At 33.6% G+C, this 10,148-nt stretch overlaps 1 pseudogene; it reads left to right on the plus strand.

The window, feature by feature from the left end:
• The window catches only part of LOC149545355 (putative inactive receptor kinase At5g10020), a 35,931-nt pseudogene extending 26,184 nt beyond the window's left edge, over nt 1–9,747 (plus strand).
• Nucleotides 9,748–10,148: the final 401 nt, after the last annotated feature.

A 10,148-nucleotide genomic window follows, 5' to 3' on the forward strand; every position in this document is an offset into this window, starting at 1 on the left:
TTAATTGAAATATTCTGTTGGCCATATGATTTTTCCTTTTCTTTTGTAGGTCCACTTGGTATAATTACATCAACCACTCTGAGAATTCTAAATATTTCATCAAGTTCTCTCTCTGGTTCGTTGCCCAGCAAAATAGGGACATGTGCAGTGATGGATCTAAGTAATAATGAGTTTACTGGAGACTTAACTATGATGTAGACCTAGGGAAATTCTATGCAAGTCCTTGATTTGAGCCTTAATTAGATTCTAGGATCAATATCAATTGAAACATCTCAATTTATGAGACTGACTCGTCTAAATCTCTCATACAATGCATTAGTTGGTCCTCTCCCATCCATACTTGGAACATATCCCAAGCTTAATGTGCTTGACCTTAGCTTCAATCATCTAAATGGTTTATTTTTGACTAGCCATTTTAGTTCATCTACGTTGGCAGTTTTACACTTGGCTAGCAATCATTTCACAGGAGCTATTCCACTATAGAAAATGCTCCCTATCAGTCCAGCATCATCATTTGCATGTACACCATATTTACAATATTCATGAATAGATTCACTAGATATTTCAAGAAACTAGTTGAATGGCTCCATTCTTGCAGATATTGGCTTCTTGGAAAGCTTCAGGGAACCAGATCTCCATGGAAACAATTTCCTAGGATCAATACCATTTGAAATAAGCTAGCTTAGTAATTTTTCATACCTTGATCTCTCTATTAATCATTTGGCAGGGCACATACCTCCCAATCTTCCAAACAGCTTGAAAGGACTAAATATTTCCTACAATAATTTAGTGGAAATAGTTCCTCAGAATTTGAGAAGGTTCCCTTATCCTTTCATACTGGCTATGCTCAATTAATTTATCCTCATATTGCTTCCCCTTCTAATGGTGTTCCAAGTAGAGAATTCAATAGAAGCCATGCTAAGAGCCTTAAGCCCCTTCATAAGGCTTTGATCATTAGAGGGTGTGCTACTGGTGCTGCAATTCTCATTGCTCTAGCTCTTTTCTTGCACCATAGAAGAGTTTCAAATTCTCAAGACCTCCTGGAACATCCTGAACATAATAAGAAAGTTATTCGAGTAGACAACAATAAGGGTAGCACCTCCTCTACTCTGTATTTTGACTCTTTCAAGAGTTCTGATATGATAGAACCTACATCAGTAAGCTTTTCTGTTGATGACCACATTGCTTCCAAAAAAGCATCTCCGGTTGCTACACAAAAGGCATTATCTTCTGAACCAACTTTACGATGGGCTTTAGATGTTAAATTAGGTGTGGACTCTACAAAGCTAATTGGTTTGGCACTTTCTCCACCAAAGATTAAGTGGTCCTCACCTAGTTCCAATAGTCACTTCTCATCATCTCCATGGTCTGAAGATTCATTCACGCCTGACCATCTTGTTATATTGAAGGTCTGGTCACCAGATTGCTTGGCAGGGGACCTTTATATTTTGGATCAAAATTTGGTTTTAACAGCTGAGGAGCTATCACGTGCACCTGCTGAGGTTATGGGTAGAAGCAGCCATGGCACTTCTTATAAAGCAACACTTGACAATGGCCATTTTTTGAGAGTGAAATGGCTGAGGGAAGGCTTGGCAAAGTGCAAAAAAGATTTCACAAGAAAGGCAAAGAAATTTGGTAACATAAAACATCCAAATATAATCTCTTTGAGAGGATATTATTGGGGAATTCTATCTGATTTTATGGGTTCAGGCAGTCTAGCAAGTCATATGTATGGTAAGACATCCTCCCATATTTATATCCTAATAACTATAGCTCTTTATGAATTTTTCTTTGCTTTTTGGGAGAAGAGTGTTGAACTTAATTCTTTAAATTATTTATTCTTAGTTTTTTACCCCTTACAAATTTGTCTTTTCAATAAAGTTCATATCTGCAATGTGACTTTTTTAGGGAAAATCAGTTGGGTAGTATCTGTATGGCATTGTCGTAGACCATTTTGAGTGTTAACATTCTGAAGGTAGTAAGTTTACATCAGGAGGAATCCTGAAGGACTATATCATTTGGAAGTCAAATTTGTTCAACTGCTCCATAGCCTAAAGGCCTACAAGGAAATGCACAAAATTTGAATCCCTGGCCATTTGAAACTTTTGGTTATAACATATGACTTTCTATTGTTTTTTACGTCTCTTTCCTTCAATGCTTTGAATTTCTCATGTCGCTTGTGCATCAAGATGTACTTTAATTATTTAGGTTTATTGTAGAGTATGAAGGACTGCGGGCAATTTTAATTTCATAAAATTACTTAAACATATTAATGAATAAGGAAGACATTGTAGAGAACTCTCTCTTAATCATGTTGTTTCATTGCAATAACTTCATTTGCTATCATATAAGCTAAATGCTCTTAGCAAAATTGTTCCCACCTAACTAAAAGAACATATCAATTCTTTAAACTAATTTAAAACATAATGCTCAACTCAAATTAAAAAGAATAGAAATTGACATCTTGTTGCTAAAATTTGGCAATTTGTTTCCATGTACACGTAACCACTCTCTTACCTGAAGGAAATCAAATCAAGTCATTAACTATCCAATAAATGGAAGCACTCAAATTATTAGGGTTTCCAAGAGCCCAATTTCTAAAGAAGTAGGCATCGGCAATACAATTTCACATCCTCTGCCATGCCATGTGACATAGCCACAAATTCTAGATCTCTTGAATCTACCAAAACACACTACAATAAATGATTTCTATAAATTGATCATTATATAGTAGATAAAATTGATAGAAAGAGAGTACTCAAATGCGATATATAACTAATTCAGATTGTCTTTGCCTCTAATGAATGCTCCTCCCTTTTGCCTAGTCTCCCCAAACAAGTATCACAACTATCATAGCTCCCCCTTCCATAGCATAGAGCACACAAGCTCTTGGCTAGGGAAGGTGCCCAAAACACTAAAATCCCTTTAAAAGAAGGTTCAAGAGAGAAGAATTACAAAAAACATAGTAGAAAACTACATAAACGAAAGTTGCATAAAATAGAGGATGAGAAAGATATATAGCTCACAGGGTATTCTATTTCTCCATGAGCTTATATAATTTATAAAAGGGGAATAAATATTGTACCACTTATTCCTGATCATAGTCATAACATACGTGTGAATAATGCAACACCTATTCAACACCATGCTTAAGTTGCCTACTCCACATCTGTATAGAAATAATACATCATTTCACATAAACTAAGAAGATTCTAACAAAACTAAGATCAATTCAGCTATACCACTTATTCCTCTAGTCACAACATAGGTACAAAACACATAACTCCCATTCAAATGTCATGTTAAAGTTTCCTACTTAGCATCTGTATAGAAAGAGAACAATGTTTTACATAAGAAAAAACAATTGTTACAAAACTAAGATCAAATCAAAAAGTGAGAGTTTCTTATCCTCCGGCCAACATTCCAAATCCATGTCCATCGTAGAGAAGAATCTTTTGATCCTATTACTTTACTCATAAGTCTTCTAACTATCTAGATGTAGTCACCAACCATAATGTACACAAACCAATACAAGTTAATAAACATCCTTCGCCATAGTTACCTTCTAAATCTTTATCCATAGGACCTTTCTAATTATTTCCCAACCCAATTGAAGGAGATATCAACTAGACTAATAAAATTTTACTACATATTACAAATCTTGATTCAATCCATAGAGATATCAATGTTTCTGCTCAAGACCCTGAGACATAAAATCCTTGATGCTATACAATGTGTAAGACTACTAATATCCTTGTAAACCCTAATATGCCTTGGTGAATAAATATTTCAAAATGCTTTTATGAAAGTCAAATCTTATGTTGTGATAAACTTAATGTCAATCCACCAAACTCACAACCCAACTTCAACCACACCAATGATTGTAATGAAACCCCTAAATTCCATAAAACATAACCATTTATCTAATTTTAGTTACATTCAATCCACCATAATACCTTGCAATAAATAAATTCCACAAATAGGTCGATATGTAGTGGAGAAAGAGAAGTCAAGGGGGAGAGAGAACTCAATTATTCGAGTCATTTAATACCCAATTAATTATGAATATCTCCTCCTTCAAATGATCATCCACTAATTCCTTCAGTCTAGGCCTCTCCCAATGGGGCTTTCATTGCCTCATCAAGATAAATTGGATCAAGCCATCAACTCAATTGTTGCTTCTTATATGTCAAACCTAGATTTTCACTCAATTGGCCTACAAATGAAGAAAATAGTGTGCACTGACACAATTATATCACAGAAATAAGGAGGAAGAAATCTAGCTAGAAGTCACCCTCTCTTTCATGTATGATTTGTTAACTCGAGAAACCAATGGGCATATCCGAATGACAAAAAGCAAAGGAAAGTATAAATACCTTCAATCCCTTGGGTAAGATGGATAGAGAATGTGAGCACGTGCACTTGCAGTGAGGTTTCATTTATCCTTTATTGGGGAAATATGCACATATGAGCATACAAGGGCCCAAAAATCCTATTTTCGTTCATTGATTCACCATGAACATAGTTATACATATGGGCTTGTGTTTTTCTTATAGGAAACAATGGTCGTGTAGTCAGTATAATTTTTGTATGAAAAAAACCCAAAATTGTTGCTAGATTCAATAGCCTACCATAGGCTTTTTTTTTCTTGCACCATGTTGGGAGCTTAGGAATAGGGCACGACATACAAATTTGCAAAAACATGATTCTGACTTGGCTAGGACAATTGAACCACCGCTTTGTTTTTCCAATATCTGAATAGGACACTTTCCAGCAAAGGATCCCCTAGAAGATAGCCTATTGGCTAATAATAATTTATGCAAGGGTGATATTTAAATCAAGTATCCTTTCATATACTACATGTTCCAACTCTAATATTCCTAGACTCTCCTCCAAGTTCACAAAGAATGTCCAAAGCTTCAATGACCTATGCAACCTTATTTGTATTGATTCATTAACATTAGTGCAAACTGCATAAAGAATAGTTTGAAATTAATGCACAATTTTTTTTCAACATTTATTTATTCCATTGAAATCTGTTGGGAACATTAAAAATCATTCAAGCTCCATAATTGAAGACAAACCATACATATTAGTTGCAAATTTAAAATATAATCTTCAAGCACCTAAAGGACCTAAAAGACAAACCACGCATATTAGTTGTAAATTTAAAATATAATCTTCAAGTACCTGAAGGGCCTAAAAGAATTGCATTAGAGTTTAAAGAGCTTGGGATTAAAAATTTAGTACCACAACAAAATAAGAAAAATAGCTAAGTTCAGCATGTGGAAAATGAAATTTTTATTTAGTGGATATGCCTGAAGAAACCATAAGGTCTTTAGCTTTGGCAGAAAGAACCTAAGCTTGTTAAATTTCTTCAAAGGTCATAATCAAATATTTTAGAGCAGGAACAATCAATATACTATGCATTGTAGAAATCATTGATTTCCCTAGAAGCCTTTTGTTTTTAGCATAAATAGATATAAAATAAACTATTAGTCTATTAATGACAAAAGTAGACCTAATTGGACTTGTAGCTACAATTCCAAAAACTAGAACCAATTATTTTTTCTTGTACTCACAAGGATAACAAACCCACCATAACCAAAGTCTTTTGCGAAACATATATTGAAATTAATAGGTTTCCAACATTGCCAATGGTACTTTACAAAATATCATCAAAAACACATCTTTTATAATAAATCAAAGATGGTAATAAGTGGCAGCTACCTTAGACTACTCGATGATTCTTTGTAGAGAAAATATTCATTTTAATCCCAATTTTAATGATTAAAAATCCATACGAAAGCACATCTAGAGATCTATCCCTTCTCAAGAAAAGTTTTGAAAATTATTAAATTATATTTCAAACATGCTAAGAAATAGTTTGCATGCCAGCGTTGTTTTCAAATTCCTGCATAGACTAACGATCACAAGATTGAGTACCCATTTGTCGTTTAATCATGGATTGATGTGATTCAAATTGGATGAGATAGTAGATCCAATGTTTAATTTCAACTACAACTAGGGTTTGAAGAAAATAATAATTGATTCAAAAAAATGTGCCAATGAACTATTAGGAAATGTGAGTTTTAAGTGCAGATTTAGGATAGACAGACAGTATTTTGGGCACAAATTTCTCATATGATATCAAAGTTGAGTGATTAAATTTTTTTCATAAACTAGATTCATAGGAGAATATTCCTTGGAACCAGATTTTAAAGATTCAACAATTTGATAATCCAAAAATGGACTGTCCTAACTCTATTACCACTCTTGCTCTGAGTTTCCTACATGACATCTATTGGATATTCTGGCCACATCTTTTTTGTTTGATATCCAAATTAGGAAATTCAAATTGGATTAAAAACTATGTTTTGAGGGATACTTTGGAAAGAAATAGATTTTAAAAATGTGCCCATATGGCCCCTCAAAATAGTACTATCTTAGCTGTGATTTCAATAAAGTAAATGTACTAAAATGTCGTAAGAGCCTTAATTAAAAAAAAAATTTAAATTGTGCAACATGAACCATACAAGTTTTATAATTAGTAAAAATCTCCCAACATCAATCTAGTGAAAGATGACTAAATTTTTAAATCAAAACTAATGTGGTAATAGGATCCTAGCATAACCTAATGCGAGTTCAAGAGAGGCTATAAAGTGTCTTGTTACTAAAAATATAATTTGACATCATCTCCATCAAAATTGAAGAGACTCCAACATGTGTGTCATTATCCATGAAATAAATTCCACACCTTTCTCATTATAATGATAACCTTAAATGATTTCATTGAATAATTGCTTATGAATCTTCATGAGGAAATCTAACACGCCTCTGTTAAAAAGGATTAAATATGGGACATATATGATCAAGATTTTTAACGAGCTATAAATGTTAGGTACAAAAGCTACCAAAAATTCTTTGGGGGAGTAGTACTAAAGATGGGAGGAAATTCATTAAATTCTTAAAAATAAAAGGGTGATGGGCCATATGTTGTGCAGTTACTCCCAAAAAAATACGATGCACACAAAAAGCCTAGAATCTAAATCTTCAATGATAAATTGCATGTGCCAGTAAATTGAACAAACTCTTTGTTTTTAATAAGTATCAGAAATAAATCTGAACCTCCAAAAGGGCCATCAAAATATATCCAATCCTCCAACATCTGCTTGCAAAACTATGCTTGGTAGAAGTCAGATGCCCAAGATAGTTAAGGTAAGAACTCTTCAAATGTTTTTTATCATTTCCCTTACCTTCTTCTTTGCAACAAAATATCATCATCCATTTCTAAATAACTTTCTATGAAAATAAGTGTGTGCTTTTAGTTTTAACCACTCTTGAGCTTTCTAAAGCTTGTGCCTCCAGTTTTAATAATTTAGGCTTAGCTTTCTTACATCAGATAGCATAAAATAAATATTCAATAGTATGATGCAAAAGAAACATATTTTAATTTTGCAAGCCTTTGTGCAAAATTAAATAATTTTCCACTTAGGAAATCTGAAGGTGGAAGGAACCTAAAAATTGAGAATTAATCATTAACTTCAAGGTAGTGAAAATCTCACTAAAAATATCTATCCATATGCAATCTTTCATTTTGTATTACCTTTTTCAATTTATATTATATACTGATAATGTGCCTCGTAATAAAAAATTATGACATGCATGCCTTGACTTTAGTCTCAAATCCCACCTCAGATAATCTAATTAGGATTAGTTTGTCTTGTTAGTGTAGGAAAATAATACGAGTCATATCCTTGACATTCAATGATGGAAGTTGCAACCACCAAATGATAGATAAGAAACGCATAAAGCTCACATATTTTGCAACATCACCAATTATTGTAAATACAAAAGAGAAAAAACTTATTTTCACAATTCCATAAGGGAAATCCATACATTAATTAATCATAAGCCAATTTCTCCCTTCAAAATGGATTTCAGAATAATTTCAATCTTTCCCTACCACTGCAATACTTCTATCCAAGAACTAACTGCCATTAAGAAATACATGAATTAACAAAAAAAATAGACAGACAGAAGTACTATGAGTATATTAAATAGACATAACATTTGCCAAAGCAATCTTTCAAGATAGACCTGCTATTTATCTAGGGCTTCTCAAGAAGAAAGATGGATAGGAATGAAAAATTATTCCTTAAACAATTTATCTGTCAGATATATGCCTTTACATTCCAAGGCAGGTTTCTAAGCACACTTTTAAACTGGTTATTGACAAGTCAGTAGACATCAAATAAACATTCAGCTAATGAATGCATTCTTGAATGAACAATGTAAATAAATGGTAAACAATTATTTATTCCAAGAGTATTGCAGAAAAAAATCCAAGTATATGTAGAATTTAATTTAATGATTGACAAAAACATAATCCATATCTAATACAATGCAATTACATACTTGGGTCTTTCGATAGAACTAAGTGGTTGGTCAGGACTACAAATCTTAAGTATAGGGTCAAACATTGTTGGATAGAAAGGCTTCACCAATTCACACTATCAAATCTCCTGTTCATTTTTTCAAGGACTGAATTAGCAGGTTTCTCCTCCTAAATCTCATCCAAAAATTAAACAATACCTCAAGTATCAGATAGCCAACCTGTTTGAGAAATTAAATCTTTTAGGTTGAAACAAATCGTGTTTGTTGAAAAATACTTTAGCACTTCACAAATAGTAAGGATACAGTTTCTACTCAATATCAATATCATATAAACTACTATCATTTTCTTACAGGGTTTTATAAGCACTAGAAAATCCTCATTTCTACTAAGCATGACCAAGTGACAAACCTGTAATAGACTAGTACTGACCTCTGGGCTATCACTAGATCTGAGGATTCGTAGAAGTTGGAAAAAAGGTGCACATGATGGAAATGCTCATAGCATTGGATTAAGAAAGCACACATTTCCTACATTTTATGACTCGTTGGATGCCACCTCCTCATCGTGAACCTTGTCCCACTAGTGTAAACATTGCCACCATTCTTAAACAATTTGATGCTTGTTTTTCCTTAAGAAGGCTTCGGTATAGCTGAAATTGCCCTAGATTTTTCCTACTTTTATCACTTCCAATTTTAGAAGGGTATTGTTGTTCAATGTCCTCAACCTTAAAAGGACAAGAGTGCATCAAATTTTGATCAAGGCATGACAAAAGTGACACATATTGGTGTGATCTTCGAAGAAAATTTCCTATGTCCAGATGCCATGAAGCAAATTGATATGAAAGGAAGATGGGAGATCTTTTGAGGTGTCAAATAATAAACAGATTCTTACAGATTTTTCTGAATCCTAAAAGGTTTTGACATCATGTTGGAGGAAAATGCATATGTCACTGGCCATTTTTTCCAAGGATGGCATATTATGTAGTTGGATCCAAAAAGGGACAAAACGAGAATCAAAGTTTGCATCTTTAAAAATTGGGGCCTATGCATTCGTAATAAACCCAAAACCCTTATACACCCAATCTGTTCACTTGAAAACTAGATTTCCCCCTTCTATTGTGTTAAAAAGAGGTAAAAATATACCAAATGTTTCATTGAAATAAAAAAATTGTAAAAATCCTTTCCATTCATCGACTAAAAGATCTTGAAGTTCTAAAATTTAAAATTTTGTCCCCCTAAATTTGCGAATAATTGTTTTCTGACGCAGGTCTTTACATTGGGGAAGCAAAAGATCTGGAAGAAAAACAACTTGGGCCACCTCAGATGAAGATCCTCTTGAATCCCTTGTGATTCGAGCCAAAGTTAGACTACTATGTTTTGGTTGCCATATTTTTATCCCAGCTCGAGGATGTTGGGAAGTGTTTCCTTTGCATTTGCCGAAGAACTATTGTTGCACTTTCTTTAGATCTTGATGTGGCTTGGGAGGTTGTAGTACATGGAGCTTCCAAACCATAGATACATGGTTTGGATTGTTTGGGGTTCTGAAACCCTTGGTGTGCCAAAAAAAATGCACATTTAACACAGTCTTCCACATCGGTTGTGCATGAGGAGTCGCGAAGGAAATCCTAATACAAGATTTATTAGGAGCCCATATATAGAAATTGAAAAGTGATGTTTGCGACTGTGGTCAAAGTGAGTAATCTCCGCAAATATCAAAATAGGTTGATTACTGTGCTGGGCTTGGACCTTTG

Source organism: Cupressus sempervirens, chromosome 7 (assembly GCF_028749045.1).
Source record: "Cupressus sempervirens isolate cs-2001-9-10 chromosome 7, ASM2874904v1, whole genome shotgun sequence".
Taxonomy (NCBI): Eukaryota; Viridiplantae; Streptophyta; class Pinopsida; order Cupressales; family Cupressaceae; genus Cupressus; species Cupressus sempervirens.